Source organism: Lithobates pipiens, unplaced genomic scaffold (assembly GCF_037356315.1).
Source record: "Lithobates pipiens isolate NorthernLeopardFrog02 unplaced genomic scaffold, aLitPip1_a1.2 Scaffold_8, whole genome shotgun sequence".
Classification (NCBI taxonomy): Eukaryota; Metazoa; Chordata; class Amphibia; order Anura; family Ranidae; genus Lithobates; species Lithobates pipiens.
Genome location: NW_027507903.1, coordinates 113,615,118 through 113,640,591, shown reverse-complemented (window position 1 = coordinate 113,640,591; position 25,474 = coordinate 113,615,118). Strand labels below are relative to the sequence as shown.

Below are 25,474 nucleotides of genomic sequence, written 5' to 3'. Positions count from 1 at the left end.
ATTCTTTTACTAATATTAGTGTATGCATGCTTGGCCCAGCTTTGACTATTGTCTATAAATCAAAGTGCAAAATAAAAACCAATAGGTTTATCATGCCCTTCGTTTTTTTTATTCTTTTGCATTTCTCTGCTGGCATCTTCTGCCCTGTAGAGGACAGTTCAGGACAACAGGTGCCTGTAGAATGTGTGCTTTTCATGAGAACAATAGCTGCTCCCCCCCTCCATCCCATATGCACTGCTAATCCCTCTATGCTACAAAGAACAGGGCACATCGAAGGGCTCTGTCACCGAGAGAAGTGTCTCTATTATCTTGTCCAGGCTGGCTGTCTGCAGCTTATCGGCCGTGTAATCACTGTTCATCTTTAATGGAAGCTCATGCAGAGCATCTCACCTTGAACGCAGCCATGCACTGCTACTTTACTCTTCTATGATTACTAAAAATATATTCCTAATACATGAGCAGTTAGCTTCTCTTTTACCAAAATCCCACATTTGGGCTATGGCCGACATTTTAAATAACACTTATAGTTAACATATTTAAAATGAAAAACGAAAAAATAAATTATATATATATATATATATATATATATATATATATAATGTGTGTGTATGTGTATATATATATATATATATATATATATATATATATATATATATATATAGTATATACAAAAACATCTATTTATTTAACAAAAATGTATGCTGGATCTTTTTTTAACATTCTAATTCTAAATATGTTAAGTACAAAGTAGCATAAGTGTTATTTTAAAACTGTGTGTGTGTGTGTGTGTGTGTGTGTGTGTGTGTGTGTGTGTGTGTGTGTGTGTGTGTGTGTGTGTGTGTGTGTGTGTGTGTGTGTGTGTGTGTGTGTGTGTGTGTGTGTGTGTGTGTGTGTGTGTGTGTGTGTGTAGATATATGTAAATGCCATATATGTGTTTTTTTATGTTTTATTTGTGCTTTTAACCTTCTAATAAATATAAATATATATATATATATATATATATATATATATATATATATATATATATATATATATATATATATATATATATATATATATATACACAATTATTCTTTGTATTTACACATAGGGAAGGACATGATTCAAAAACTGAAAAAGTTAAATGCAAAGCTTGAGATGAGATGTTAGACAAAGCAAAGCAACACAATGAAGAAAAAAATGGAGCGCCATTTTTCCATATGTGCAAGATGTCGAGGACACTGTGCAAGAGCTGTAAACATTTTGTACAGTTTGCTCGGAACTAAGAGATAAATAATTGAAAATGAATGCTACAAATAATGTTTTGTCAAAATAAAGATTAGATATTACAAACATCTGCTTCCAGTCTCCAACACGGGCTGTTTCATTGCACAAAAATAAAGAGATTTTGGAATAAATTGGAGTTGGGGAGTAGTTTCCTATTTTTATGTAGGATTACATTTGCATCTCAGAATATAATTCTATTACTTTAAAGTCTGCTAGGATATATTGCAGCCTGTCCTGAAATGATATTGTTCATTTGCTGGCAGTGAAGGAAATCTTAAAAAGATGGGCCAGCTCCAGGTCCCCTAACATCCTGGATTTATAGAGTTCTTTAAAAATTTGGCAGAGCATTATAACTGCTCTTTCTTTCTTACATAATTCATTTTTAATTCCTCCTTTAAAAAAAACAAAAAAATGACATTATGTTATAATGAGTTCAAATATATGTATATATATATATATATATATATATATATATATATATATATATATATATATTTATTAATATATATTATTAACACAATAATATATTTTGAGATATTTGTAAATAGACACTTATTTACACATTACATGTATCATTTAGTTTTACTAAAGTACTGCTGACAAAAAAAGACCAAAAAAAAAAACTGAAAATATATACTGTGTGTATATATATATATATATATATATATATATATATATATATATAAAATATATATATATATATATATATATATATATATATATATATATATATATATATATATATATACTGTATATACAGTATTTAGCATAACTACATATAAAATGTGCAATGAAATTGCTGCAGATATATTTGTAAAAAAAATATTTCTCCACTGATGCACATAAAATGTAATAAATATATATATGTTTGTATACATATATATATACGCACACACACACATACACACACATACCGTGGACATTCTTGTATTATTCATATATACTGTGGGTATTCTGTACATGAACGCAGGAAGACTCAATTATAAATGCACACATTATGTATTTTAAAAACAATCAAAAAATTGCTTTTGTAGCACATATGTTTAATGCATTGAGTATCTATTATCTATATAATATATGTCAACCAATCTATTTATTGGTGCATGTACCTTTTTGTGGATTTCCTACATTCGCACATTGTCCTCTTTGACCTTGGGACAAGCTATGCAATGAGATTTCAGCAATTCAATGACATAGGTTTCCAACTTTCCATTTCCTAAACCTATAGTCCCCCCTCCCCCACATATGGTCATAATTAGAAACAATTTCATTGACTTTCCAGACATTGTCATAGACATTTCAGCTCACCAATGGTTGGGATGGCGATTTACTGGTTTTACTCTTCACTGTTCACCTTCTCCTCAGATATACAGTTTTTCTAGATGTTTTATTTGACGATATTGTCACTTTTAGGCTTATTCTGTACTGAATGTCTCCCTCTTGCTTGCCCTCAGGATAAAGCTAGTCATACCTCCCATTTTACTTTCTTCTGTCCCCTCCTGTTGATATAATTTGCCCTCAGTTTTCAGCCTCTAGTAAATGTCACTTCACTGATGACTTCCTTGCATCCCTAGAGAGACCACACCAATGTCCATTCAATTGAAATAAAAGTAAGAAACTGTTCAAATATGATCAAGTGGCTGGGCTTGCAAGAAATTCGCTTTTTTTTTCCTTAATCCTTTTTTTCAATTTTTTCCTAAATCTTTCCATCATTCATGCTTTCTATGTTCTGTCCCCATCATTTGCTAAATTAACTTTAAATACTGCAGCCACAAAGAGAGCTGGTTAGAAGACACATTTAGTCTGTCCCTTGTCTGAATGGCCCAGTGGGTCCCATGCTGGGAGGGCACAGAGACTAATGTAGACATGCTGGAGCATTACACATGCATTAAACATACACAGGGAGAACAGAGGAGCAGAGGGGGATCGGGAGGGAGCTCACTAAAGGGGGATAATTGTGTAGATATTTGTATAAAAAAGGTCACCTTTTACATGCATCAGGACAGATAGAAAGATAGATTAGGCAGATACAAAATCTCATTATAAACCCTGAGATAGATAGATAGATAGATAGATAGATAGATAGATAGATAGATAGATAGATAGATAGATAGATAAGAATGTGTAGTTGGATAGAAGGATAGTTAGAAGGACATACATCCAGATCCAGACAGCCTAACATAGACAAATGGACAGAGTTATCATAATCTCTTAATAAATCTACAGAAAAGGAAAACTGAAAGATAGATAGATAGATAGATAGATAGATAGATAGATAGATAGATAGATAGACAGAGAGACCTGAATGAGTAGATAGATAGAAGGACATACAAACATAGACATCTAGCATCTAACAAGATAGACAGCTAAACAACATTTTCATATCTTTATAAACCTACAGAAAAGAAGATAGATAGATAGATAGATAGATAGATAGATAGATAGATAGATAGATAGATAGATAGACAGATCTGAATGCGTAGATGGATAGAAGGATGGTTAGAAGGACATACATACAGACAGCCATACATAGACAACTAGACAGAATCCCTTAATAAACCTACAGAAAAGAAGTGAAATAAAAGATAGATAGATATATAGAAAGATAGATAGATAGATAGATAGATAGATAGATAGATAGATAGATAGATAGATAGATAGACAGACCTGAATGAGTAGATGGGATAGAAGAATAGTTAAAAGGACAAACAAGCTTAGACAGCTAAACAAAATATCTTTATAAACCTACAGAACCGAAGATAGATAGACAGATAGATATAGATTGTAAGCTCTCCCTCCTACTAACCCTCATGTTTTAAATGTTATTAAAATTTTATAAAATTTTATTAAAACTCTACTGTCTCCCTTTATTTTGAAAAGCTCTTCCCAAAACTGCTAGTGCCATATAAATCCTGTAAAATTTAAAAAATAAAAAATAAATTGATAGTTAGGCTGAACTATAGATAGGCAAATAAGTAGATTGATAAAAACAGATAGGTAGGCTAATAAAATGTTAAAATTTGAATGTAAATTAATATGTACGGATAGAGGTAGTGCACATGGAACACCCATATGTTTAAGTGAATGTAGCCAGCCATAAAGCACAAACTGGACTCTCTCCTATGGGAGGAATAAAGCGGTAGAGGCTCATTGAATTCATCAGGAGCTGTCCACAGTGCTGCAATAAATTCTCGCTGATTAATTCTCCGCCACTTGAAGGAGCGCATTGTCAAAGCCTCAACGTGTTGCTTTTGTTGGAAGTAAAATCTCCTTCGAGGATAGTTCAGTGATAAAAATCAGGTCCTGCAGCTGCTAACCCGATCCTACCAGTTTAATCCCTCTTAATATTACTGTTCAGATCACTATCTATCCTGCACACATTCTCACTGATTACTTCTTCCATGCACCCTGTTTCTATGTTGCATTGGCTCACTAAATAGAACATAGCTAATCCCAGACAGCTTCAACAAATAGCTGTATAAAGATGACATGCACATGTTTCTTTAAACCTTTATTGAGTCTGCAGGACATAACAATATATAGTGTATAAGCTCTACTGAATACACACATCTACATTCAGCTGGTAGCTAGCTGCAAGGACATCATGCATTCAAGCACACACACCAAGCCCTGTAGAATGATGCTTTCCTAGAGAGCAGTGTCTTACCTCCTGAATCTGCCTGTAGGATGTGTGGCAGGCGTCCAGTCAAACAGGTTATCCAAAGTTTAAAACTTCATAAAGCAAATGGGACAGGCGTGCTAAAAGGATTTGGGGGTCTCATTGGCTTCAGGTTGCAAAAAATTAAGGAAAAAAGTAGGATTTTCTAGAGTCTTTCTGCTTCCCATGAATAAACTGTGCACCATTCTGATACCATTAGCCCACTCCCACACCCCACCCAAAGTACGGTAGATAGTGAGTGGGCTAAAGCTGCAGGAACCCCCCCCCTCCAGCAAATGGAATGAAACATTAATGACACATCAGTGTGTCCCTGCACTATACACCTCCCTCCCTATGCATGTGTCTGTACCCCTCCCTTTGCAGCCTTGCTATGTACCTCTCCCTTCTCATTTCAGGTCCACATCCCTGTCATTCTAATTGAATGTAAATAGCTCCAGAGCAACAGAGTGGGAATGCACGTTACATAGATGTCTATATATCGAATATATTGATTATAGACAGCTGTCTGGTATTTAAAAGGTTAATCCTACAAATGTCATTCATGCTACACAGATGCCATTCTATATAATCAAAGTAAAGATTATATATACAGTCATATTGTTCTGAGTTATCTGGCATTGAAAGGTTAATTCAATCTTATTCATCATTCCTTCCAGGAAATGATATAAATAATTGATTTTGTAACCAGATTTTAATTTCTCGACAGCTTTGAATACTCCTGAGACAAGTAAAATAGGCAGTGTGAGCATGTGCCCATGTGTGTGTGCATATGAATATACATAAATGGCTCGCTCGCTTTCCTGCTATCCACCCTTTCTTCAGTATTTCCCACTCTGTTTAATATATACACAATGCTTAGCCACATACTGTAATATAAAAGATTAACTGACATAAGGATGACCTTACATGATGTACATATAATCTCGCTTGAGAAAATTTGTAATATGCTTCATGGAATATCTCTAAAGTTTAAAATATATATTATAGTATGGTATGGTATAGTAGGAAACAGAGGAAAACCAGCAGAATGTGTGCCTTTAATGTCCATGCTCTTAACATGTGTGTAGTATTAGCCATGTAAAGCAAATTCTTTGGGCAGGTCAATTACACAATGCAACCATATATAATGTATATACATTTCTTATAACTGCAGATTGTATCTGCAGCTCTCTCTGAAGGATGTGTTTTTACAAATAGATCACTGCAGTCTCTGATGATGCCTTTTCTTGTACTATGCTTTAAATACATATATTCCTTTAGAATTATGTTCAATTTGAGAAAGAGTAGGGATGCCCAAAAAAATATATATATTATTTTTTTAAAGCTCAATTAAGGAATACACTAGGCCAAATGGGGCACTAGGAAAATGTCAGCAGGTCTAAAAACCTGTACCGTCATTACAGATCCACATCCCAAGTACAGTTACAGCCATAATCCATAAACTAGAATTATTGTCTTTTTACCAGTGGTTGAGCGTTTCTATATTAACAGAAAGAGTGGTACCATAGTCAACTCTATTGCCTTGTACACGCGGCCGGAAGTTCCGACGGAAAAGGTCCGATCAGATTATATTGTCGGAAAATCCAGTCGTGTGTGGGCTCTATCAGGCTTTTTCCGTCGGAAATTTTGAAGGAAAAAATTTGACAGCAGGATCTCAAATTTTCCGACAAAAAAATCCGATCAGACTTTTTCCGATCGTTTGTAGAGAATTCGGACGAAGTGCCACACATGCGTAGATCAAATTACCAGACCAAAGCTATTCGCTACTAGCCTCAATGTAGTCCCGTCCTAGCGAATGAACGTCATCACGTTACGAAAGATCGGATTTTCCGACTTTCATCCAGTGCTGCACTGACGTTTGGTCAAAATTGATGACAAGATGAATGCAGTATATTATCAAAAAATACTGGAGGAACATTTGCATTCATCAGCCAGGAAGCTGCTCATGGGACGTACTTGGACATTCCAACATGACAATGATGCAAAACACAAGGCCAAGTTGACCTGTCATTGGTTACAGCAGAATAAATGAAGGTTCTAGAGTGGCCATCTCTGTCTCCTGACCTCAATATCATTGAGCCACTCTGGGGAGATCTCAAACGTGCAGTTCATGCAAGACTGCCCAAGAATTTACAGGAATTGGAGGCTTTTTGCCAAGAGGAATGGGCAGCTTTACCATCTGAGAAGATAAAGAGCTTAATCCACAAATACCACAAAGTGCTTCAAGCTGTCATTGATGTTAAAGGGGGCAATACACAGTATTGTAAAAGGGGTTGTAAAGGTAAAAGTTTCTATGCATTAAGGTGAAAAAACATCTGACAGTGCCGGCGCCCCCAGCCCCCTGTTTTACTTACCTGACCCCTCGAAAGTCCTGCGCTCGTCCCTGACATCCTCTTCGCCGCTCAGCCTGGCCGTTGATTGGCTGGAGTGGATGGATTGAAAGCAGCGCAGCCAATGACGCGGCGCGCGGGGGGCAGGCCTGAGTGGTACAGTGAGCGGCTATAGCCGCCGGCTATATCACTGGAGTGCGCCCGCAAGTGCTTCTCACCATGCGAGGGAGCTCGCATGAACATGAGAAGTACTTGCGAGAGGAAGCCGAGACAGCTGCCGAGGGACCCCAGAAGACCAGATTCAGGGCCACTCTGTGCAAAACGAGCTGCACAGTGGAGGTAAGTATGACATGTTTGTTATTTTTAGAAAAAAAAAATTCCCTTTACAATCCCTTTAAGAACTGGGGTATGTAAACTTTTGATCAGGGTCATTTGGGTAGTTTCTATTGTCATTATGATTTAAAAAGTGTAAACACAGTTGATTGATAATAAATGGCTTCAGCCAAACACTAACCATGAGTGAAAGATAATTTTTTGTGTTATCATTCATATTCTCAGAAAAATGGCCAAGAAATCATAGATTCTTCCAGGGTATGTAAACTTATGAGCAGAACTGTACCTACATACACAAAGTATTTGTAAATTTACATTGAGAATGGAGTGGTGTAAACCCAACTCTGGTTTTGGATTAGCTGCCCAAGTTGTCAATCAGAAGCTGGGTGCTTGATCACACCACTCCACCTCTGCTGTCGTTTAATTTAATATTAGATAGACAAGAGTGCAAATTATACTGGAGAAAGCAACCAATGAAATTTACAGCAAAATCTGAGGTCTGTGGACCTGGGGGCCCAGGTCAATGGTCCAATTTCAACCCTGGCAGTAAAGTGTGCATGTTTCTATTCATAGACAGAACACAATGATTGTAAATTCAGATTGGTTGCCTTAAGAGCAAGTTTACGACTGGAAAAAGACAACACTTATATTGATTAGTCTTCTTTACTGATTAGATATAACATCAATTATCAGACTAAGGCACAAATACTTCATGCACTAAACAGGAATGCCTAGCTCACATAATAATTATGTTTTCGAAATGGAGGAAGAGGTGGAGCATGTGGCAAGTCTAGTGCTCTTGGGTTAAAAAAAAGCAATTGGACAAGGTTTCTAGCTTATTCTTGTCCCTTTGAGAAGGGTCATCTGAAAATGTCCGCATATGGATGTCCACACCATTTAAAATCCATGGGAACCTCAAAATACATGCGTATATGTGATTTCTTATGAATACATTTGTGTGGGAGACACACATTTTTCTGATTAACACCATGGAAGCATGGGCATCTCTGCTCTTGCTCCTATCTCATAGGACCACCCTCCAATGAGTCTGAAGTTGATCCAGGCCATGCATTCTTTTTTTTTTGTCCTCTTCATGGGACCTGATAAGATGTGATGTACAAGCAGCTCCCATTACCTTGCTGGGATAAAGTTGCAGCCTTACATCTTGTTGCTCCCCAGGTGAAGACCCATTTCTGGACCTCAACTAAGGCTCATTTGGCTGGGTCTGGGGTGAAGCCTTGGCTATTTGACTACAAACTTCTGTTTGTTGCCTTTAGGTCTCTTATTTAAGCTTGCTGTTACCTGCCTTATTGTTCTCTATGTAAGTTAACATTTGCATTTGCTTCCCTTTTAGTTAGATCCTGCCCATTGTGCTGCCCAATAATACATTTTCTTGTTATGCTTCCCTGTGTCTAGGGGTCATGATTGCCAGAATACTTCCTGTGTTCTACAGTCATTTTGGGGATAGGCCAAGTGCGTGGACACCTCTGTGTTGGCCCGCAAATGTAAAGTAGATGTCCATGTCACTCTCCTGAGCATGTGTCATCATTTTCTAGGTTGTTGCCATAGACTCCTCTAAAACACTCATTGAAGCCCCATCCACAGCGCTCACCACACAGTGATGTCACCAGTCAAGTAGGCTATTTAATCTCTCTAAGCCCCCGTACACACGGTCGGACATTCTGCCAACCAAATCCGTCGGATTTTGTCCGAAACTGTTGCATACACACGGTCGGACAAAGTTGTCGAAAAATCCGATCTTTCAGAACATGATGACGTAATTTCGTTACGATGGGACTACGTTCAGGCTAGTAGCCAGTAGCTTTGATGTAGGAATTTGATCTGAGCATACGTGGCACTTTGTCCGATCGGAATTCTCTACACATGATCGGAGTATGTCCGATCGGACCAGTTTGTCGGAAAATATTTCCAACAAGTTGGAAAATTTGGTCCGACGGATATTCCGACGGAAACAGTCCGATGCATACCACACACAGTCGGATTATCCGACAACACAGTCCGATAGGACACATTCCGACGGATTCTCCGACCGTGTGTACGGGGGCTTAGTGTCCCTGAATGACAGGGATCTTTTATGATAGCAGCAGATCCCTTTGTCCTCAGATTCCTCTTGTGGATATATTGCACATGTGCAGGTTAGTGCCTGGTGGGAGCTACTAGATACGACACTGACATTTTAATCTTGGAATGTCTGTTTCTCTTAACTACTTAAAGTGTTGTTGCTCATAAAGCAAGTTGTTCAAGATTCCTTAAAGGAATTTTCTTCCACTCTGCCCAGGGACCATCTATCCTGATCAAGTGCAGTTTAGATCACTCCAGAGAGGTACACTCTAAGCCCCCGTACACACGGTCGGATATTCCGACAACAAAATCCGTCAGATTTTTTCCGACGGATTTTGTCTGAAACTGTTGTTGCATACACACGGTCGGAGAAAGTTGTCGAAAAATTGGATAGTTCGGAACGCGATGCCGTTTGTTTCGCTCCGTCGGGACTACGTTCAGGCTAGTAGCCAACAGCTTTGCTCTCGTACTTTGATCTGAGCATGCGTGGCACTTTGTCTGATCGGAATTCTCTACAAACGGTCGGAAAAACTCAGATCGGATTTTGTTTTCGGAAAATTTTATATCCAGCTCTCAAACTTTGTTGGTCAGACATTCCTATGGAAAAAGTCTGCTGGAGCCCACACACGGTTGGATTATCCGACAACATGGTCCAATCGGACATTCTCCATCGGAATTTCCGACCGTGTGTGCAGGGGCTAACAGTCCCTGTCAGAAGCTCATGGAAGAACTGGAAATGAAGTCAATGTCTACAAAAGAAGTCAGCAAAGAGCTTCTTTTCAGGAAGCAAGGATGCTTCTGAGTCTTTTGTGGACCGTGTCCCACCCATGTCTTATGGGTGCCTGTTTTCTCCTCTTTCAACATGTTTGGGCAGCCACGGTCTTGGACTCTACTCAAAAGCTCCTCAAGCCACACCTGAAAATTCATTCATATTTCATGTATCTCTAATTGTGCTGTTCTCTAAAACTTATGTAAAAACTTTATTATCTCAAGGGATGGATACTTCCAGCCCCAGCAGACAACAATTTTCAAGACATGCACTCAATTAATATGAACCATTTTTAACCCCTGTGCTGCTGGCAATCGTAAATAGACAAGAATGCATACAGTGTATTATATTTACTTGTTTTCAATTTTTTTATTTTTTATTTCTTCAGCTGCTTTCTGGTTTCTGGCCAAGGACAAAATGATGTCATACATCTCAAAAGTCTTCATAGGCATTTCTTTCATCTGGAGGATGGGTTTTCTCAGCTAAGTACGCCCTCCTGCCTGCATACCCAAGCTAAGGGCAGATGGATTTAAGGAAGTAAATGCTATATAAATCATATGCCCTTACTCAATATGGTCACGCCTAGAAATGCTATGGGTAGAGGGGTGTATTTAAAAGTGAATTCTAAACAAAATAACATATGAAGACCAGGGCTGGACTAGCCTACCGAGATAGGCCGCATGCCCTGGGGCCACTTTTAGATGCGGCTGCAGTGCTCCCCTCTCTCCTGTGGATCAGGGAGCCCCGTTGGCTCTGTGTTTAGTGGCCACTCTGTAACACAGTGTCGCCCCCCCAGACTGGCTTGTGTGATAGTAGACAGAATCAACGTTCCGTCTATCACACAAGCCGGTCTGGGAGGGCGGGACTGTGTTACAGCATGGCCGCCGAACACAGAGCCAGCCAGCTCCGTGTGATCCATAGGAGGAGATGCCCGCCCATACAGCCTGCCCTGTGTGCCACAGTACCTGGATGGGGGGGGGGGGAACATATAGAGGAAATGAGCCTTCTATATTCCTCCATGCAGCTGAATGCTTGCAGGAGGGAGAAGAAGAGAATCGAGCATTCAGCGGCTGCATGGACTAATATAGAAAGCTAATTTTCTCTATATGCGACTCCCCTGCCGATTCTCCTATCCAACTTATTTTACTTCCCCCCCCCCCAGTTGTTCTCCCTGCCCCCCCCCAGTGCTCTCCTCCCCACCACACTTTCCAGCCCCCCCCACAGTTCTCTCCACCCTTGTTCTTTCTGCCCCCCCCCTGCTCTCCCGCTCTCCCCATCCTTCTCTAGCCACCACCCCAGTGCTCTCCACTCCCCCCAGTGCTCTACACCCCAGAGCTCTCCACTCCCCCCAGTGCTCCCCCCTGTTCTCCCCCCTCGTGCTCTCCACACCCCCCAGTGCTCCACCCTGTTCTCCCTCCCAGTGCTCTCCACTCCCCTCACTGCTCTCCCCCCAGTGCACTTCACTCGCCCCAGTGCTCTCCCCCCCCAGTGCTCTCCACTCCCCCCAGTGCTCCCCCCCGTTCTTCCCCCAAGTGCTATCCACTCCCCCCAGTGCTCTCCCCCCCATTCTTTCTCACCCCCCAGTGCTCTCCCGCTCTCTCCATCACTCTCCAGCCCCCACCCCAGTGCTCTCCAGCCCCCCATTTTCCCTCTCTCAATGGCTTTGCACAGAGCAGCCCTGCTCCTCCTCTTCTCAAATTTGTGTATCTGGCTCCACCCCCTCGCCGAGTGCCCCGAGGTGGGGAAACTTGTGTGTGCTTGCTCCCAAGCCCTGCTCTGTGTGTCCATAAGACTCTGCCCCCCCCCCGCACCCTTCTTACTGGCTCTGATTAACAGCAGTGGGAGCCAATAGCTTCTGCTGCAGTATCTGAGCCAAAGAGGAGCAAGAGCCCCGAGGTAGTCTCGACTCTCATGCACATCGCTGGATTGAGATTGGGCTCAGGTATGTATTTAGGGGGGGCTGCGGGGGAAGCTGCATGCAGATGATTTTTTTACCTTACGGCATAGAACGCAGTAAGGTAAAAAATACCTTCTGGCTTCAGAAACACTTTAATGCAGCAGATGAAAGACATATCAGGCTTGCTTCCATTCAACATCGGAAGATGTCCAGCAGTGCCATTAACACAGAACTGGTGGAAACCAGAGGGACCCAGGTACACCCATCTAGCAAGCCACTTGCTATGGGTCACTTATGGATGTTTGCTCCCATGCCCCACTCTGTGTCCATAAGACACCCAACCACAGGTCCTTATTCACTGGCTATGATTGACAGCCAATAGCCTATGACTCCTGCTGCTGTCCCTAAGCCAATGAGGAGGCAGAGAGCCAGGGTAGCAGCAGCTCTAGTGCACATCGCTGGATCGAGGTTGGGCTTAGGTATGTATCTTGAGGAGGCTGCATACTGAGGGTTTTTTACCTTCATGAATACAATGCATGGAGGTAAAAAAAACTTCAGCCTTTAGTACCACATTAAGGACTATTCCTTTAAGACAGCCCTTGTAATACCATTTCGGTGAGCTATTTCCCAATCGTATGCTGCCATTTTGTTAGCTAGGAAAAACTGAAAACTCCTTGAAAATTTCCTTACCTAATTAAATACATGGCAGCATAGGACCCCTCCCTGTTTGTCGAGTAGGCTATTTAGAGAACGCATGACCTAGATCAGCCTCAGAATTATGGGAGCAATGTCCTATGAGGTAGGAGCAAGAGCAGAGACATCCAATCATATGCTGCCATGGAGTTAATCAGAGAAGTAAAATTATAGTAAGTACTTGACAGTGAATATTCCGTTTTTTTTTTTACACCTGAGGCCTCTATAATAAAATAAAACTGACTACGATTGTCCCTGGTTGATGGCTGAGAGTATTTCATATAAGGGATTACTTTATAAATAGCTTGACTGTTTCCCATCATGTTGCTGCCATGAAATCGTCCATGCGAAAGAGCAACAGAGAAAGGGAGAGCTTGAAAGAGAGAGAGAGAAGGCGAGAGAGAAAAAAACACGTAGCATAAAATATGGAAAAAACAATAATTCTATAAACAACAGCATTCTTATATAACTAAAGGATTAAGAATATAACCCAACCTTGCTGAAAATTAGGTCCTTAGGTAAAGCTAGACTTTTTTTGGCGTTTAGCTTTCTGAAAACCATTTCCTTTATTCATCACTGGCATTTGTATAAATTATTAATAAAAAAACAAGGTTCCCCATGATCCTGGTAATAGATACAGAGATTTTTTTTGGCCTATAAAATAATTATTCACGTGCATTTACATATGTCTAATTATTATTTTTAATTGAGGATTTGTTCTAATGATATGAAAGATTTATCCAACAGATACAAAATTTCTGTAAAGACCATGTGACCATAGAAATTGTGCATGCGAATGACAATTTATATAGTATAGTAATGCTGTAGAAGACATCTTATCAAATGCTACTCCAGAAAACCATGGAAGATCAAATTTTTCTTTTTTTAAAAGCTGACTTACACACTTTACAAATAACATAACACAATATCTGCATGCCCATATAAAACACCTGTGGATAGATGCTGCATTGAGTCAGACAAGCCCAGTTTCAATCCGCAGCACCGTGCTATACATTTAAAGGAGTAGTTAGTACAGCTCTTGTATTGTACTCAAGCACCTGCTGCTACATTGCACAGCATGACTAAGCAGCTCAGTGTGGCATTATGCATTTGTTTGTCCCTTTCCAGACGAGTCTCAGCTTTACTTACATGCACTACGCCCAGAAATGACAACATCATTTGTTTTCTCTACTTTTAATATATAATCACCACTATTCCGGACAAAAAGCATTATTATGTGCACGCTCTTTTATCACCAAATAGTCAGAAAGCTTCTTTTTCTCTGGGTAATCATCCATCAATATTCTACATTGAGAAGGCGGCATGCATATGGTACATGATTGTCAAGAAAAAGAGAGGGCGAGGTTATTGGGACTTTATATGAGGTAACGAATGGGTAAATTCATCTGCCTCCATCCCTGTTATATGCAAAGAATTTGCAACAATTGGCAAAAAGAATGTTGGGACTTTATATGAAGCACAGCTAAGAACATAAAAATTTAAATCACGTGATCATGGGCTCCAAAAATATAAACATTAAGTCAAGAAAGTAACATGATAATATGGTTCAATAGGATCTGAGTAATTTATTATACATGATAATTACATATTTCATAACAAAAAATATAAAATAATAATACAAAATAATATTTAACTTAATATAAAGTAATAATATAGTAATAATTCATGAACAACATGATTAAGTTGATAATGGTAAAATATAAAACCAATCTATGGGTAATAGAAACATTGGTACACGGTAATGTAATAATATTAATTCATAAACAACGATCATGTAATCAATAAAAAAGGTAAATAAATAAATAAAGTAGAGAAACAATAAATAAAATAAATAATAATAAATAAAATTAACCGGTTCCCGACTGGCGCACGCCGATGTACGTGGGCAGAATGGCATGGGCAGGCATATTGGCGTACAGGTACGTCCAATCTTTAATGCCGCCCTGCCATCAGGACTGCGCCACCGGCGGCGTGCTCGCGTGCCGATCGGGACCCCCGTGAGTCCGGTCGCGGGTCCCACAGACTCGATCGCCGCGGGCATACCCGCGATCGTCTCACGGGGGCGGCTGAACGGAGAAATGCCCTTGTAAACAGCATTTCCCCGTTCTGCCTAGCAACTAGTGACGCTGATCTCTGCTCCATGTGATTGGAGCAGAGATCAGTGTTCACTAAATGAAAGCCCAGCCCCCCACAGTTAGTAACACGCCCCTAGGAACACTTAACCCCTACACTGCCACCTACTGGTTAACCCCTTCACTGCCAGTGTCATTTACACAGGAATCACTGCATTTATATAGCAGTGATTGCTGAAAAAATGCCAATGATCCCGAAAATGTGTCAAAAATGTCCGATGTGTCCGTCATAATGTCGCAGTCACAATAAAAATCGCTGATCGCCGCCATTACTAGTAAAAAAAAAAATTATTAATAAAAATGCCATAAAACTATCCCCTATTTTGTAAACGCTATAACTTTTGCGCAAACCAATCAATAATCGCTTATTGCGATTTTTTTACCAAAAATATGTAGAAGAATACGTATCGGCCTAAACTGAGGGAAAAAAATGTTTTTTTATATATTTTTAGGGGGTATTTATTATAACAAAAAGTAAAAAATAATGCGTTTTTTTCAAAAATGACGCTCTATTTTTGTTTATAGCGCAAAAAGTAAAAACCGCAGGGGTGATCAAATACCACAAAAAGAAAGCTCTATTTGTGGGAAAAAAAGGACACCAATTTTGTTTGGGAGCCACGTCGCATGACCACGCAATTGTCAGTTAAAGCGACGCAATGCCGAATCGCAAAAAGTGGTCTGGTCTTTGATCAGCAAAATGGTCCGGGGCTGAAGTGGTTAAATATCACTAATTGGTACATGATTGTGTCATCGCCACACTTCACAGAGAACCGTGCGTGATATACTGTGCATGGATTTAGGTGCCCTCCCCTCATGCAGAAAATAAACCGATACTGTCTACTCTTCCCACAGCTTAGGGGGCCTGGGACTGAGCAATGTTCTCTGTCTTCACACCTGAATAATCTGGGCTGTGATGGGAAGGAGAGACGTGAAAGGAAGAAGGACACGGACACCAGGAAAAGAAGCAAACACATACAAAGGTATAACTGCAAGAGATGAAGACATGAATGGCAACACTGCATATGTATGAAAGCAACGAAGAGACTGTGAAAAGATAAATTACATTGTTCAAGTATGGCCATATTATATCAATGAGGCCCCTTTCACACTGGGGCGGTGGGTGCGCTATTCGGCCGCTGGTGAGGCTCCTTCACCCCCCGCTAGCAGCCAAGAAAGGGTTAAATCCACCTACAAAGCACTGCTGAAGCGGCCCTTTGCCGGCGCTATAGCCCATTGATTTCAATGGAATGAGCGGTGGAGGAGGAGGAGCGGTGTATACACACCGCTCCTTCACCGCTCCAGAGATGCAGCTAGCATCCTGCCAGTGCACCGCTCCAGTGTGAAAACCCTCGGGGCTTTCGCATTGGAGACACAGGAGCGGCTCTTTCATGGCGCTTTGCAGGCGCTAATTTTAGCGCTGTTGCTCCTCCAAATTGCCCCAGTGCGAAAGGGGTCTAACGGTACTGGATTTCCATGGCCACAGGTGATAGGGCCAGCGGTATGCTTTCATATGACATTTCCTTCAGGTTCAGACCACAGTGAATTCGGCCAGAACCTTAGCTGATCCCTAATGCTGACATGTGTAAAGAAAAAAAATATATAGACTATATTAGCTGAAGTATTGGGACGCCTGCCTTTACACGCACATGAACTTTAATGGTATCTCAGTTTAAAGCCCCGTACACACGATCGGATTGTTGTCCAACAAAACCATAGACTTTTGGCCCGAAGGGCGTTGGCCCAAACTTGTCTTGCATACACATCCATACACACGGCACACAATTGTTGGCCAACAATCACGAATGTACTGACGTACTACATGGTTTTTCAGCTCTTTATCGCCACCCTTTGGGATCCTTCTTCTAATTTTGTGTTGGTAGAAGTTTGGTGAGGGTTGATTCGCACTTTTCATTTCATGACATGTTGCGGAATCGGAGGAGAATACGTGTTATTTATTATTGGCCTTGGAGTTATTGCTTTGACATTATTTTTTGGTTGAATAATAATGATTTGCTTTGGTATATTTTCAAATAGCATGTCTAATTTTATTTGTTTTCTTTTTTTTAATGTACAATAAAAAACATTGTGGAGAATAATACTTGGCTATGTGTTTTATTTCACATGACAGTTTGGGAGTAGGCAATTACATTTAAAACATAGTTGTACCTTTGATCTTAAAAACTATGGGATAATGGTGTTGTGGTAACTTGCCCCCAAAAAAAAGAAGAAGATATATATATATGTATATATATATATATATATATATATATATATATATATATATATATATATATATATATATATATATTATTCTTGATATCACTAGAATAAAAAAGCCTTTGAAAATTAGTTGGCAATAACTCCATCAGTATCACCAGCACAGCAGCTTCATTATCATCCCATTAAAGAAGAAGAGAATTGTGCGCTGCATTTGGAGATTTCATAATTTATCATGTCACGAATGTTAATTCTCCATTATGAATGCTAGTTTACAAGACCGGCCGCTTCTGCTTCTGAGCATGCGTGTTTGTACTTTGGACTTTTGTCCGACGGACTTGTGTACACACGATAGGAAAATCCAACAACAGACATTTGTCCATGGAAAATTTAAAAACCTGCCATCCAACATTTGTCCACGGTGGAGCATACACACGGTCGGATTTTCCGCCAACAGTCTGTCATGATACATTTCCTGAGGGCGTGAGGAGAAAAAATAGCCGATTGCTGGCTTATCTGCAAGGGACATCGGTCCCTAAGAGGAAGAGGCAATTATGCCTCATCTGTGCATACAATTACCACCTGCCATTGCCACCTGCCAGTGCCCACAGTACCCACCGGTGCCACCTATCAATACCCATGAGTGCCACCTATCAATGCTCACAATTGCCACCTATCAATGCCCACCAGTGGTGCCAATCAGTGCCACTTAGCAGTTCTGCATCTGTATCAATGTAACCGAACAGTGCTCATTATTGCCATCCATCAGTGCCCATCAGTGCACATCAATGCCGCCTCATCAGAGTACATCAATGAAGGAGAAAAATTGCGTGTTTTATAACACAATATAAAATATATATCAAATTTTATAACACAATATAAAAAAAAATCTGTCTTTTTTATTTATTTTAACAAACCACAGAGGTGATCAAATATGACCAAAAAGAAAGCTCTATTAGTGGGAAAAAATGCTAAAATTTTAATTTGGGTACAGTGTAGCATGACCACGCAATTGTCATTCAAAGTGCATCAGCGCTGAAAGCTGAAAATTGGTCTGGACAGGAGAGGGGTTTAAGTGCCTAGTAAGCAAGTGGTTAATAATTTCACTGGTACCTTTACAAGGTAATATCTGGGTTTTCAAAGGTATGTGGCACACATAAAGTGGATTTATATCCATTGTGGTGCTAGAGGAATATGTTTCAATTATTTATTTATTTTTTGTGTCTGTTCAGCTTTATATTTTATTGTGAGATTTTAATGACTGGGTTTACATACAGTATACTTTAAGCTAATTTTCAGAATAAAACTCATGTCTAAAGAAAAATTATTTTATTGACGGTAGCAATCAGGATCTTCATACAACTAGTGTAACAAAATAAATAATGTTGTACTTTTAATTATGATTAACATTAATGCAAAATGGCTATAGCAGAGGAATTGCATTATCTATTAGGGTACAAAGACCACTATAACGGATATAAAGACTGCAGTGATATCAATACCAAATACCAAAAATAAAATGTTCTATTGTTATATCAGATTATTTTGAGTGCTAATTTCACTGGTTTATTATTAGTATATCTATACCCCCAACTTTTTTTTATATAGTAGGGAATACATAAGACCTGTTTTTTTCTTTTGCAATCTGCGTTCCACTGGGGAGATTTCCCTTGACTTGCTTTTCTGTAGACTCAAAAGAAGATATAAGTATACTAAAATAAAAAAGTATAAAAAAGTATAAAAAATATAAAAACGAAAAAAGTATAATAAATATACAAAATGAAAAGAAATCCTTTTTCAGCTGGCCATACACTAAGCAAATTTTGTCTGGTTCTTAAAGAACCAGACAAAATTTGATCAATGGGTGGCCCTGTTGGCACCACTTTGCTTAGCATCCTTCAACTGGAAAATTGAGGGAGACGGGAGGAAAATTGTCAGGCAAACCACGGCACAGATTGGGTATTCTGGCAGCTGGTGGCGGTGGCTGTCAAAATACAATAGCTGCAGTGGGAGATTCTTCCATCAGTGCTGTTTAGAATCTGGTAGATATATATTTGCTCGGCTAAGTTATATATATAGGATATATATCAGGCTAGGTTTAGACTGTTGTCCTCAGAACAAGGATCCTCATTTAAAGACTGACCCTCTATTCCCATTGTAGCCACAAATAAAAAGTTTTAATTCTCCCTCACTTTCACTTCCAGTGCCAATGGACAGCAGGATAAATATGGAGGTTAAATCCGCCCATGTAAAAACATGGACAGCAATAAAAACCTGACAGATGTTCTAGTCCAGTACCATTTTATCCAAAACCAGAAAAAAAAGTTTTGGCCTTAGGTAAGTTGATAGGCTGATTTTTAGATGACAGTGGCTTTTTCCACTACATGTAAGCAACAGGTGCCCTTTAAGAATCATTAGGTTTGTACACTTAACAAAGAAATGTACAGTCTTTGTTATTTATGTTGTAATTCATTTCCACTAAGAGCAGTTTGTCATTCCAAATTGGTGGCACATGAAATCAATAGTGTGTAAAACAGTATAGATTTCTGTCACTGGACACTGCTGGGATGATTTACTAAAGTGCAGTTTACACAGAAGGCAAGTATGAGCGATGTTCAATCTCCTGGCACAATGATGCTCACTTTTACATACAGTACATTCACAAGGGGGGAATATCATTGTGCTCAATGGATGTTTCCCAGGAATTTTTCCGGGATGTTTTCCAGGATGTACACTATATTATCAAAAGTATTGGGACACCTGCCTTTACATGCATATGAGCTTTAATGGCAACCCCAGTCTTAGTCCATAGGGTTCAATATTCAGCTGGCCCACCCATTGCACCTATAACGGCTTCAACTCTTCTGGAAAGGCTGTCCACAAGGTTTAGGAGTGTGTCTATGGGAATGTTTGACCATTCTTCCAGAAGCACATTTGTGAGGTCAGGCACTGAAGTTGGATGAGAAGGTCTGGCTCGCAATCTCAGCTCTAATTCATCCCATAGGTGTTCTATCAGAGTGAGATCAGGCCAATCAAGTTCCTCCGGCCCAAACTCGCTCATCAATGTCTTTATGGACCTTACTTTATGCACTGGTGCGCAGTCATGTTGGAACAGCGTGGGACCATCCCCAAACTGTTCCCACAAAGTTGGAAAAATGAAATTGTCCAAAATGTCTTGGCATGCTGACGCCTTAAGTGTTCCCTTCACTGGAACTGAGGGGCCAAGCCCAACCCCTGAAAAAACAACCCCGCATCATAATCCCACCTCCACCAAATGATTTGGACCACTGCACAAACCAAGGTCCATAAAGACATGGTCGCTCATCCATGTCTTGGGGTGGAGGAACTTGACTGACCTGACCTCAACCCGATAGAATACCCTTGGGATGAATTAGAACAGAGACTGTGAGCCAGGACTTCTCGTCCACATGAGTGCCTGCTTCTGGAAGAATGGTCAAACATTCCCATAGACACACTTCTAAACTTTGTGGACAACCTTCCCAGAAGAGTTAAAGCTGTTCTAGCTGCAAAGGGTGGGCCAACTCAATATTGAACCCTATGGACTAAGACTGGGATGCCATTAAAGTTAATTTGTGTGTAAAGGCAGGTGTCCCAATACTTTTGGTAATATAGGGTAGCTTGCTATGAGTGATCAATGAATACAATTTTGTTTGTTTTGAAAATTTTCAAAAGACTGTAAAAGGCTTCTTTTACAAATGTAAAAATAGGAATGTAGCTAGAGAATAAAAGTAAAAACTACATCAAATAAATCTTTTTTTTTTCCAAAGTCAACATTAAATGGTTAGTTATGGTTATGGTTTATATATCCTACTATAACAATACCCTGACATAAGAACAAATATGAACCCAAACCCTTAAATACTCAAATGCACCAATACCACTGGGTACCGGTATAAATGGGTACCAATATACCCATTTAATAGTTGCAACTTAAAATATGATAAGTGGGGCATATTCAAAATATGAATATCTTTATTAACGAATAGCATAAAAGTAGATGCTGCAAAATATAAAAACTGGTACACCTCCCTGCTCATGACTTATTCAACATTATGTTTTAGTACAAATATAGCTTATGAATATCATTTTACTCTCTGTGTGAAATACATTCATGTTACAATGGCAGCACTGATGGAAGACTACCTGAGTAGCGTTTCATTGAGATAATTTCAACTTCTTCAGGGGTGGCTATTGGTGACCAGGTTAAAGCTGACCATAGAGTTGTGTTCAAAATGTATTAGGAAAATAAAGTTCTAAGAAAGTTTGTTTGTTTTTCTAATTGGCCAAATTGATCATATTTGGTTGAAGTGGTGGGAAAATTCTAAGGAGCAGGATGGAAAATTATTCTCGAATGGGCAAATTTCTAACAGTATATATGTTTTTCATCCAATAAAGTGCATTCTTTCCAAAACAAAATCTTTCGAAAGACAAACGAATGTTCTGAGAATTTTCATACAAATTTTCCTAAGATTTTTTGTTAGAAATTCTATCCATTCATGGCCAGATTAAGATATAAAATAGTAAGTAAGATACGTGTTTCAAATTCATAAATAATTCATACTATGCATTAAAAAGTTTTTTTATTTTCCTGTTTAATCCATATTTCGGATTACATACGTATTTGATATACAGTAGGGGGTTGATTTACTAAAACCGAAGAATGCTAAATCTGGTGCAGCTGTTCATGGGAGCCAATCAGCTTCTAATTTCAGCTTATTCAATTAAGCTTTGACAAAAAACCTGGAGACTGATTGGTTTCTGTGCGGAGCTGCACTGGATTTTGCACTGTCTAGTTGTAGTAAATCAACCCCTTTCTACTAGTGAGTATCTTACTCACTATTTTATATCATATATTGGTCACTCCTGAAGAAATTAAAATAATATACCTATTAGTGATGCAATAGTAGAACCTCAGAAAACGCAATCTCTTGTTTGGAAAGTTAGATTTTTTTTTCTTCTTATGTGACAACTGTTAAATGTGTGATCATTTATATTACTAAAACAATAAAAATTCTGGAATTCCTTGTTTCCAAAGAGATATACGCTTATAGGCTGTTACAACCATGGACACTGATGTGACCCAAGCAGGTTATGAGTGTGCATGTCTCAAGCTGGCTATACATGGGTAGAATTTCCCTTACAAAATTGGATTCCGGAATGTTAATTTGATTAACTACATTAACTGGGGCCAAATCGACACTCATTTTCGACTGTATGGATGAAAAACTTGAAGGAGCAGGATGGAAACCTTTTCTCAACCCAACAAAATTCTAATAGTAAATGTGTTTTTTTATTTGTACCAATCATTCCTAAATCAAATTTTCCAAAACAAATGAAATGGTAAAGTACTTTGGAATGACATTCCTCAAGTCTCTGATGGTATTATCGAATGTACTGGCAACAGTGGCGGCTGGTGTTCAAAATTTTTGGGGGGGTACAAACGAGATGGGAACAATTCTGAAAAATACTGAAACAAAAACATCAATTGCAGCCACTGTGCCCATCATATGCAGCCAACTGTGGCCGTCATATGCAGCCAACTGTGCCCATCATATGCAGCCACCTGTGCCCATCATATGCAGCCACTGTGCCCACCATATGCAGCCATCTGTGCCCATCATATGCAGCCACCTGTGCCCATCATATGCAGCCAACTGTGCCCAACATATGCAGACTTTGTGCCCAGCAAATGCAGCCAACTGTGCCCATCATATGCAGCCATCTGTACCCATAATATGCAGCCATGTGTGCCCATATGCAGCCACCTGTGCCCATCATATGCAGCCAACTGTGCCCATCATATGCAGCAACCTGTACCCATAATATGCAGCCACCTGTGTTCATCATATGCAGCCTCCTGTGCCCACCATATGCAGCCACCTGTGCCCATCATATGCAGCCAACTGTGCTCACCATATGCAGCCACCTGTGCCCATAATATGCAGCCAACTGTGCCCATCATATGCAGCCACCTGTGTCCATATTATGCAGCCACCTGTGCTCTATCAATTGCAGCCTTTGTGCCCATAATATGCGGCCACTGTGCCCCCCACCCCCCGTCTGCCCGGCACTTACCTGATCATGGTGGCGTGTCAGGCAGCTGGTCAGCTGTCAGGCAGCTGGTCAGGTGGTGAGCTGTGGGACGGTAGCACGGCGATGGGTGCTGTGTGTCCTTCGACTCCTCCATGCCTGTCTTCTTCCTGTATTCCTTGGCGCAAATGGGATCACCTCTGCCTTCAGCCAATCAGGTGCCCGGTAATACATCCGGGCCTCCACAATGGTTTGTGCTCGCACGTCACCTTTTTTTTATGCCTATTGGGGCCTATGGCTCTAATCAGGTGCTTTAAAAACACATCCCGGCATTGTAATTCAGGCTTCCGGCACCCGAAAAGGTTCCGTACGCCTGAATAGGGGGTGTCTACAGTGGATAGATTCATGCAATGCGGAAATCTATCCATAGTGCACAGAGAGGGTGGCTGGAGAGAGGGGGCGGCGCCCGAGTGCCCCTAATGGATACACCGCCACTAAAGTCTGGCAAGATTTTTCATACGAACATAAAAACAAAAATCTGTATGGCCAGCTTTATCTTTATCTATACCAGCCTTTCTCAACCTTTTCAACACAGAGGAACCCTTGAAATAGTTCTCCGGTCTTGGGGATCCCGTGCTAAATTTTAGAAATCTACAACTCATGATACATTAGTGTGATGGTCAGTGGGAAGAATGGTCCTTACACTTGTGGTCATTGGGAAGAATTAGCGCCTTACAGATAGCTAAGATCAATGGTGTGAGTGGAACTTATCCGAGAGGCAGAAATTGCCCAATGCTGAAGGAACCCCTAGAACCCTCTGGAGGAACCCTGGTTGAGAATCACTGCTCTATACTGTAGGAGTCTGAGCAGGGCAAGGCTTCTCTGCTGCTTTGCCAAAGACTGATGCATTGCTATAAGTGTGAAGTATATTTTAAATATATGACTTGTGTACTATAAGTATATGACATATGTAAGCGTAAAATTATGTTTTCGGTTTCCGTGTCTGCACAGTACATGATCTTTATGTTGAGCGATGTCTGTAACAGTCTGTTTTATGATCACACACTGTTGTGTTTAACAGCTCTAGGGAGTGATAAATATAAAGAGCAATATCCAGAGACCTCATAAAGATTGGAAAGGGGGGTGGGGGGGGGGGGTGAGGGCTATAAAACAGATAATGGGATGAGCTATTCTCCAGTATTATGCATAAAGGAAGTTATAAGGATTCTGGTAGATTAAGGGGTGCATTTCAAAGACTGGTAGGCAAGCTAAATATATCTGGAAAGAAAAAAGCAATGCCATACACTATCTTCTTAATTTAATGACAAAGTATTCTTTATATCATTATTATTTTTCAATAATACATAAACTGATTACATACAGGTCCTATAAAATTTTCTTTATAATTAAATATAAGAAGAGAACAGGAAGTAAAACCTTGCCAAAAAGATATTACAATATCTTTGCAACTTTTTTTATTTACAAGAATGAATAATAAAGTAACTGACTTACCATTAACTGAGAAAGCCTGTGGAGTCTGAATCCTTTGCATGACTAGGATTGATATAGTGATGGCTTTTTTCCTCATAAAAGTTGAAGATTTCCTGTTATCGTTTACACCAGGGATGTCCAACCTTTTGACCGTCCTGTGCCACAGTGGAAGACGAGGAATTGTTTTGGCCCGCACATAAAATACACTAACAATAAAGATAGCCGTTGAGCAGAAAAAGTCAGACAGATCACAAGTTAAAGTGTTACTAAACCCACAACAGTAAATTCAGTCTGTATATGCAGTAAAGCATGCTTGTTATATTCACTGTGGTTTAATCCTCTGCATTGTGTAAAAAGGCTGTTTGATCCGTTCTTCTCTGATCATCCCAGTCTTCCACTTTCCCCAATCTTTCTGCTGATAGAACAGAGCCTTGGGGACAAGCTGCACATGCGCAGTTTGGTGTGTATTGCTATAGAGTTATTTTTTTCTTGGAAGAGTGCATGTGATCAGCA

At 39.8% G+C, this 25,474-nt stretch overlaps 1 protein-coding gene across 3 annotated transcripts in view; it reads right to left on the bottom strand.

Annotated features, from left to right (window-relative positions):
- The window catches only part of ISLR2 (immunoglobulin superfamily containing leucine rich repeat 2), a 71,904-nt gene extending 46,794 nt beyond the window's left edge, over positions 1-25,110 (bottom strand). Inside the window, exon 1 of one of the 3 annotated variants that reach the window (XM_077474164.1) lies at positions 24,983-25,110. The gene's annotated coding sequence lies outside the window, so the exon portion shown is untranslated. Of the gene's footprint in view, positions 1-2,574; positions 2,719-4,933; positions 5,188-24,982 lie in introns of those variants that run through there. The other 2 variants (XM_077474162.1, XM_077474163.1) reach the window with 2 other exon arrangements.
- Positions 25,111-25,474: the final 364 nt, after the last annotated feature.